Raw genomic sequence first — 7,860 nt, forward strand, 5'->3', positions numbered from 1 at the left:
CAAAGGACGGCACGCTCAAGAGTTTTGGAGAGAAAAGAGAGAAGGGATACTGGTCTGTAGTTGTTGACATCGGAGGGATCGAGTGTAGGTTTTTTCAGAAGGGGTGCAACTCTCGCTCTCTTGAAGACGGGAGGGACGTAGCCAGCGGTCAGGGATGAGTTGATGAGCGAGGTGAGGTAAGGGAGAAGGTCTCCGGAAATGGTCTGGAGAAGAGAGGAGGGGATAGGGTCAAGCGGGCAGGTTGTTGGGCGGCCGGCCGTCACAAGACGCGAGATTTCATCTGGAGAGAGAGGGGAGAAAGAGGTCAGAGCATAGGGTAGGGCAGTGTGGGCAGAACCAGCAGTGTCGTTTGACTTAGCAAACGAGGATCGGATGTCATCGACCTTCTTTTCAAAATGGTTGACGAAGTCATCTGCAGAGAGGAGGAGGGAGGGGGGGGATTCAGGAGGGAGGAGAAGGTGGCAAAGAGCTTCCTAGGGTTAGAGGCAGATGCTTGGAATTTAGAGTGGTAGAAAGTGGCTTTAGCAGCAGAGACAGAGGAGGAAAATGTAGAGAGGAGGGAGTGAAAGGATGCCAGGTCCGCAGGGAGGCGAGTTTTCCTCCATTTCCGCTCGGCTGCCCGGAGCCCTGTTCTGGGTAGTGTGGCCGAGCGGTCTAAGGCGCTGGATTAAGGCTCCAGTCTCTCAGGAGGCGTGGGTTCAAATCCCACCACTGCCATCTTTATTGAGCTTGTTTGCGCAAGCTATCACACGTTCTTCTATATTTCAGGGTTTTTACTTTCATGTCGCCCATGCAAGGGAGAAAATAAGCAATGTTGTGTGTCACGGATGGGGTTCCAACTCCATCGCCTCAAACAACCAGCCACCAAGTTCTGTGCTCACGCGGTGGCAGTTGCACCTCCAACCGGTGGTTGTTCACATCAAATCCTTGATTGGAAAAAAGGAAAGTTGTGATGGTCTGTGCGACGACCAAGCAGTCCATTTAACAGTATGTACTGTGGCCGAGCTGTCCAGAAAACTGGATTTAAGGACCCAGTCTTTCGGAGGTGTGGGTTCAAAGTCCAACGCTGCAAGTTTTTCTCAACAGAAAACTGTAATGTAATTTCAAACAAGGCCACCAAGGACACCGGACAAATAAAGGGAATCCAGCCTTTACCCTAATTCCCCGTCTGTTATTGCAATTATCTGCCGTGTTTTTCTAATTCAATCTGCTTCAGAAATAAAAGCAGAAACTAATTCTAAGTTTATACGATGGAAGAAAGAGCAACATCAGATAAATTAAGATTTTTAAAAAGAGAATCAAAAAAAGATGAAGGACGCAAGAGCAACATGAGATACATAAAGATTTTAAAGAAGAAAATGAAAAAGAAGACTAAAATACAAGGAAGTGCCAACGCTCTAGGTAACTGACGAGAAAGTGCAAATAATTTGCCAGAGCTGGGTACATTTACATTTACATTTAAGTCATTTAGCAGACGCTCTTATCCAAGCGACTTCAAGTTGGTGAATACACCTTTGACAAAGTCCCAGCCACTTGCATCTAAATCTTGTTGGGGCTTCATTTCATGAAGAGGTACAAAACACCTTGAGGGCCATGTGAGAAGGGGTGAGAAGGATTATTTACCCTTACGTTACCCTTCCTAGGTATTCCTTGAAGAGGTGGGGTTTCAGGTGTCTCCGGAAGGTGGTGATTGACTCCGCTGTCCTGGCGTCGTGATGGGAGTTTGTTCCACCATTGTAGTCCATCGCAGCGAACAGTTTTGACTGGGCAGCGGGAACCAACTTCCTCAGTGGTAGGGAGGCGAGCAGGCCAGAGGTGGATGAACGCAGTGCCCTTGGTGGTGTGGGCCTGATCAGAGCCTGGAGGAAGGTGGACAGCTTGCGAGCACCATGGTCTTGTAGCGGATGCGACTTCAACTGGAAGCCAGTGGAACAGCGGAGGAGCGGGGTGACCAGAGAACTGGAAGGTTTACACCAGACGGGCCAGTCTTTCTGGATGAGTTGTAGGGGTTTAATGGCACAGGCAGGGACAAATAAAGGCCCAGCCAACAGCGAGTTGCAGTAATCAAGATCAAATCAAATCAAATTTTATTTGTCAAGGAATACACATGGGAGATGACAAGTGCCTGGATTAGGACCTGCGCCGCTTCCTGTGTGAGGCAGGGTCGTACTCTGCGGATGTTGTAGAGCATGAACCTAAGGAACGGGACACCGCAAACTTGATGTTAGTTGAGAACGTCAGGGTGTTGTCCAGGATCAAGGTTCTTAGCGCTCTGGGAGGAGGACACAATGGAGTTGTCAACCGTGATGGCGAGATCATGGATTACAGGCAGTCATACTTGAGATGAGGGAGGGTCCAAGGAGCTCCGTCTTGCTGAGGTTCAGCTTAAGGTGGTGATCCGTCATCCACACTGATATGTCTGCCAGACATGCAAGAAACGATTCGCCACCTGGTCATCAGAAGGGGAAAGGAGAAGATTAATTGTGTGTCGTCTTAGCAATGATAGGAGAGACCATGTGAATGACAAGCCAAGTGACTTGGTGTAAGCTGAGAATAAGTCAGGGCCTAGAACAGAGCCTGGGGGACACCAGTGGTGAAGCGCGTGGGAAAGGAGACAGATTCTCGCCACGCCACCTGGTAGGAGCGACCTGTCAGGTAGGACGCAATCCCAGTGGGCACGCGCCGGGAGATGCCCAACTCGGAGAGGGTGGACAGGATCTGATGGTTCACAGTATCGAAGGCAGCCGATAGGTCTAGAAGGATGAGAGCAGAGGAGAGAGAGTTACTTTAGCAGTGCGGAGCGCCTCCGTGATACAGAGAAGAGCAGTCTCAGTTGAATGACTAGTCTTGAAACCTGACTGATTTGGATCAAGAAGGTCATTCTGAGAGAGATAGCGGTAGAGCTGGCCAAGGACGGCATCGCTCAAGAGTTTTGGAGAGAAAAGAGAGAAGGGATACTGGTCTGTAGTTGTTGACATCGGAGGGAGAAAGTTAGGTTTTTTCAGTGTGGGGTGCAACTCTCGCTCTCTTGAAGTTTGGGATTTTTAGCCAGCGGTCAGGGATGAGTTGATGAGCGAGTTGCAGTAAGGGAGAAGGTCTCCGGAAATGGTCTGGAGAAAGAGGTGGGGATAGGGTCAAGCGGGCAGGTTGTTGGGCGGCCGGCCGTCACAAGACTGAGATTTCATCTGGAGAGAGAGGGGAGAAAGAGGTCAGAGCATAGGGTAGGGCAGTGTGGGCAGAACCAGCAGTGTCGTTTGACTTACAAAAAAGGATCGGATGTCATCGACCTTCTTTTCAAAATGGTTGACGAAGTCATCTGCAGACAGAAAAGGAGGGACTAATTCTAAGTTCAGGAGGGAGGAGAAGGTGGCAAAGAGCTTCCTAGGGTTAAGAGGCAGATTTTTGGAATTTAGAGTGGTAAAAGTGGCTTTAGCAGCAGAGACAGAGGAGGAAAATGATTTTAAAGAGGAAAATGAAAGGATGCCAGGTCCGCAGGGGAGGCGATTTTCCTCCATTTCCGCTGGCTGAAAGGAGCCCTGTTCTGGGTAGTGTGGCCGAGCGGTCTAAGGCGCTGGATTAAGGCTCCAGTCTCTAAGGAGGCGTGGGTTCAAATCCCACCACTGCCATCTTTATTGAGCTTGTTTGCGCAAGCTATCACATGTTCTGCTTTATTTCAGGGTTTTTACTTTCATGTCGCCCATGCAAGGGAGAAAATAAGCAATGTTGTGTGTCACGGATGGGGTTCCAACTCAATAGTGTAGTCCATCGCCTTAAACAACCAGCCACCAAGTTCTGTGCTCACGCGGTGGCAGTTGCACCTCCTACCGGTGGTTGTTCACATCAAATCCTTGATTGGAAAAAGGAAAGTTGTGATGGTCTGTGCGACGACCAAGCAGTCCATTTTAACAGTGGGTACTGTGGCCGAGCTGTCCAGAGAACTGGATTTAAGAACCCAGTCTTTCGGAGGTGTGGGTTCAAAGTCCAACGCTGCAAGTTTTTCTCAACAGAAAACTGTCATGTAATTTCAAACAAGGCCACCAAGGACACCGGACAAATAAAGGGAATCCAGCCTTTACCCTAATTCCCACGTCTGTTATTGCAATTATCTGCCGTGTTTTTCTAATTCAATCTGCTTCAGACATAAAAGCAGAAACTAATTCTAAGTTTATACGATGGAAGAAAGAGCAACATCAGATAAATTAAGATTTTTAAAAAGAGAATCAAAAAAAGATGAAGGACGCAAGAGCAACATGAGATACATAAAGATTTTAAAGAAGAAAATGAAAAAGAAGACTAAAATACAAGGAAGTACAGACGCTCTAGGTAACTGACGAGAAAGTGTGAACACTTTGCCAGAGCTGGGTAGTGTGGCCGAGATAACTAAGGCGCTGGATTTAGGCTCCAGTCTCTAAGGAGGCGTGTTTTCAAATCCCACCACTGCCATCTTTATTGATTTTTTTTGCGCAAGCTATCACATGTTCTGCTTTATTTCAGGGTTTTTACTTTCATGTCGCCCATGCAAGGGAGAAAAGAAGCAATGTTGTGTGTCACGGATGGGGTTCCAACTCAATAGTGTAGTCCATCGCCTTAACCAACCAGCCACCAAGTCCTGTGCTCCCGCGGTGGCAGTTGCACCTCCTACCGGTGGTTGTTCACGTCAAATCCTTGATTGGAAAAAAGGAAAGTTGTGATGGTCTGTGCGACGACCAAGCAGTCCATTTTAACAGTGGGTACTGTGGCCGAGCTGTCCAAAGAACTGGATTTAAGGACCCAGTCTTTCGGAGGTGTGGGTTCAAAGTCCAACGCTGCAAGTTTTTCTCAACAGAAAACTGTCATGTAATTTCAAACAAGGCCACCAAGAACACCGGACAAATAAAGGGAATCCAGCCTTTACCCTAATTCCCACGTCTGTTATTGCAATTATCTGCCGTGTTTTTCTAATTCAATCTGCTTCAGACATAAAAGCAGAAACTAATTCTAAGTTTATCCGATGGAAGAAAGAGCAACATCAGATAAATTAAGATTTTTAAAAAGAGAATCAAAAAATGATGAAGGACGCAAGAGCAACATGAGATACATAAAGATTTTAAAGAAGAAAATGAAAAAGACTAAAATACAAGGAAGTGCAGACGCTCTAGGTAACTGACGAGAAAGTGTGAATAGTTTGCCAGACCTGGGTAGTGTGGCCGAGCGGTCTAAGGCGCTGGATTAAGGCTCCAGTCTCTAAGGAGGCGTGGGTTCAAATCCCACCACTGCCATCTTTATTGAGCTTGTTTGCGCAAGCTATCACATGTTCTGCTTCATTTCAAGATTTTTACTTTCATGTCGCCCATGCAAGGGAGAAAAGAAGCAATGTTGTGTGTCACGGATGGGGTTCCAACTCAATAGTGTAGTCCATCGCCTTAACCAACCAGCCACCAAGTCCTGTGCCCCGCTTGGTGTGGCAGTTGCACCTCCTACCGGTGGTTGTTCAATCAAATCCTTGATTGGAAAAAGGAAAGTTGTGATGGTCTGTGCGACGACCAAGCAGTCCATTTTAACAGTGGGTACTGTGGCTGAGCTGTCCAGAGAACTGGATTTAAGGACCCAGTCTTTCGGTTCAAAGTCCACCGCTGCAACTTTTTCTCAACAGAAAACTGTAATGGAATTTCAAACAAGGCCACCAAGGACACCGGACAAATAAAGGGAATCCAGCCTTTACCCTAAATCCCAAGTCTGTTATTGCAATTATCTGCCATGTTTTCTAATTCAATCTGCTTCAGACATAAAAGCAGAAACTAATTCTAAGTTTATACGATGGAAGAAAGTCTGCAACATCAGATAAATTAAGATTTTTCAAAAGAGAATAAAAAAAAGATGAAGGACACAAGAGCAACATGAGATACATAAAGATTTTAAAGAAGAAAATGAAAAAAAGACTAAAATACAAGGAAGTTGCAGACGCTCTAGGTAACTGACGAGAAAGTGCAAATAGTTTGCCAGAGCTTTTAGTGTGGAAGCAGGTCTGAAGGCGCTAGATTAAGTCTCCAGTCTCTAAGGAGGCGTGGGTTCAAATCCCACCACTGCCATCTTTATTGAGTTTGTTTCGCAAGCTATCACATGTTCTGCTTTATTTCATTTTTTTTTACTCTGATGTCGCCCATGCAAGGGAGAAAAGAAGCAATGTTGTATGTCACCTTCCGAAAGACTAGGTCCTTAAATCCAGTTCTCTGGACAGCTCGGCCACAGTACCCACTGTTAAAATGGACTGCTTGGTCGTCGCACAGACCATCACAACTTTCCTTTTTTCCAATCAAGGATTTGACGTGAACAACCACCGGTTGGAGGTGCAACTGCCACCGCAGGGGCACAGTACTTGGTGGCTGGTTGGTTAAGGCGATGGACTACACTATTGAGTTGGAACCCGATCCGTGACACACAACATTGCTTCTTTTCTCCCTTGCATGGGCGACATGAAAGTAAAAACCCTGAAATAAAGCAGAACATGTGATAGCTTGCGCAAACAAACTCAATAAAGATGGCAGTGGTGGGATTTGAACCCACGCCTCCTTAGAGACTGGAGCCTAAATCCAGCGCCTTAGACCGCTCGGCCACACTACCCAGGTCTGGTAAAGTATTCACACTTTCTCGTCAGTTACCTAGAGCGTCTGCACTTCCTTGTATTTTAGTCTTCTTTTTCATTTTCTTCTTTAAAATCTTTATGTATCTCATGTTGCTCTTGCGTCCTTCTTTTTTTGATTCTCTTTTTAAAAATCTTAATTTATCTGATGTTGCTCTTTCTTCCATCGTATAAACTTAGAATTAGTTTCTGCTTTTATGTCTGAAGCAGATTGAATTAGAAAAACACGGCAGATAATTGCAATAACAGACGTGGGAATTAGGGTAAAGGCTGGATTCCCTTTATTTGTCCGGTGTCCTTGGTGGCCTTGTTTGAAATTCCATTACAGTTTTCTGTTGAGAAAAAGTTGCAGCGGTGGACTTTGAACCGAAAGACTGGGTCCTTAAATCCAGTTCTCTGGACAGCTCGGCCACAGTACCCACTGTTAAAATGGACTGCTTGGTCGTCGCACAGACCATCACAACTTTCCTTTTTTCCAATCAAGGATTTAACGTGAACAACCACCGGTAGGAGGTGCAACTGCCACTGCAGGGGCACAGGACTTGGTGGCTGGTTGGTTAAGGCGATGGACTACACTATTGAGTTGGAACCCCATCCGTGACACACAACATTGCTTATTTTCTCCCTTGCATGGCCCTACATGAAAGTAAAAACGCTGAAATAAAGCAGAACATGTGATAGCTTGCGCGAACAAACTCAATAAAGATGGCAGTGGTGGGATTTGAACCCACGCCTCCTTAGAGACTGGAGCCTAAATCCAGCGCCTTAGACCGCTCGGCCACACTACCCAGGTCTGGTAAAGTATTCACACTTTCTCGTCAGTTACCTAGAGCGTCTGCACTTCCTTGTATTTTAGTCTTCTTTTTCATTTTCTTCTTTAAAATCTTTATGTATCTCATGTTGTTCTTGCGTCCTTCATCTTTTTTTGATTCTCTTTTTAAAAATGTTAATTTATCTGATGTTACTCTTTCTTCCATCGTATAAACTTAGAATTAGTTTCTAATTTTATGTCTGAAGCAGATTGAATTAGAAAAACACGGCAGATAATTGCAATAACAGACGTGGGAATTAGGGTAAAGGCTGGATTCCCTTTATTTGTCCGGTGTCCTTGGTGGCCTTGTTTGAAATTACATTACAGTTTTCTGTTGAGAAAAGTTTCAGCGGTGGACTTTGAACCGACACCTCCGAAAGACTGGGTCCTTAAATCCAGTTCTCTGGACAGCTCGGCCACAGTACCCACT

At 45.9% G+C, this 7,860-nt stretch overlaps 5 non-coding genes across 5 annotated transcripts; 3 read left to right on the forward strand and 2 right to left on the reverse strand.

The window, feature by feature from the left end:
- Positions 1–635: 635 nt before the first annotated feature.
- On the forward strand, positions 636–717 carry trnal-aag (transfer RNA leucine (anticodon AAG)). The gene has a single exon. It is a non-coding gene; the product is annotated as a tRNA-Leu (tRNA).
- A 2,827-nt stretch (positions 718–3,544) lies between these two features.
- trnal-aag (transfer RNA leucine (anticodon AAG)) lies at positions 3,545–3,626 on the forward strand. Its single transcript has one exon. It is a non-coding gene; the product is annotated as a tRNA-Leu (tRNA).
- Positions 3,627–5,176: 1,550 nt separating this feature from the next.
- On the forward strand, positions 5,177–5,258 carry trnal-aag (transfer RNA leucine (anticodon AAG)). The gene has a single exon. It is a non-coding gene; the product is annotated as a tRNA-Leu (tRNA).
- Positions 5,259–6,518: 1,260 nt separating this feature from the next.
- On the reverse strand, positions 6,519–6,600 carry trnal-aag (transfer RNA leucine (anticodon AAG)). Its single transcript has one exon. It is a non-coding gene; the product is annotated as a tRNA-Leu (tRNA).
- Positions 6,601–7,325: 725 nt separating this feature from the next.
- Positions 7,326–7,407, reverse strand: trnal-uag (transfer RNA leucine (anticodon UAG)). Its single transcript has one exon. It is a non-coding gene; the product is annotated as a tRNA-Leu (tRNA).
- Between the last annotated feature and the right edge of the window lie 453 nt (positions 7,408–7,860).

The sequence above is a fragment of the Oncorhynchus keta genome, unplaced genomic scaffold (genome assembly GCF_023373465.1).
Source record: "Oncorhynchus keta strain PuntledgeMale-10-30-2019 unplaced genomic scaffold, Oket_V2 Un_contig_14181_pilon_pilon, whole genome shotgun sequence".
Lineage (NCBI taxonomy): Eukaryota > Metazoa > Chordata > Actinopteri > Salmoniformes > Salmonidae > Oncorhynchus > Oncorhynchus keta.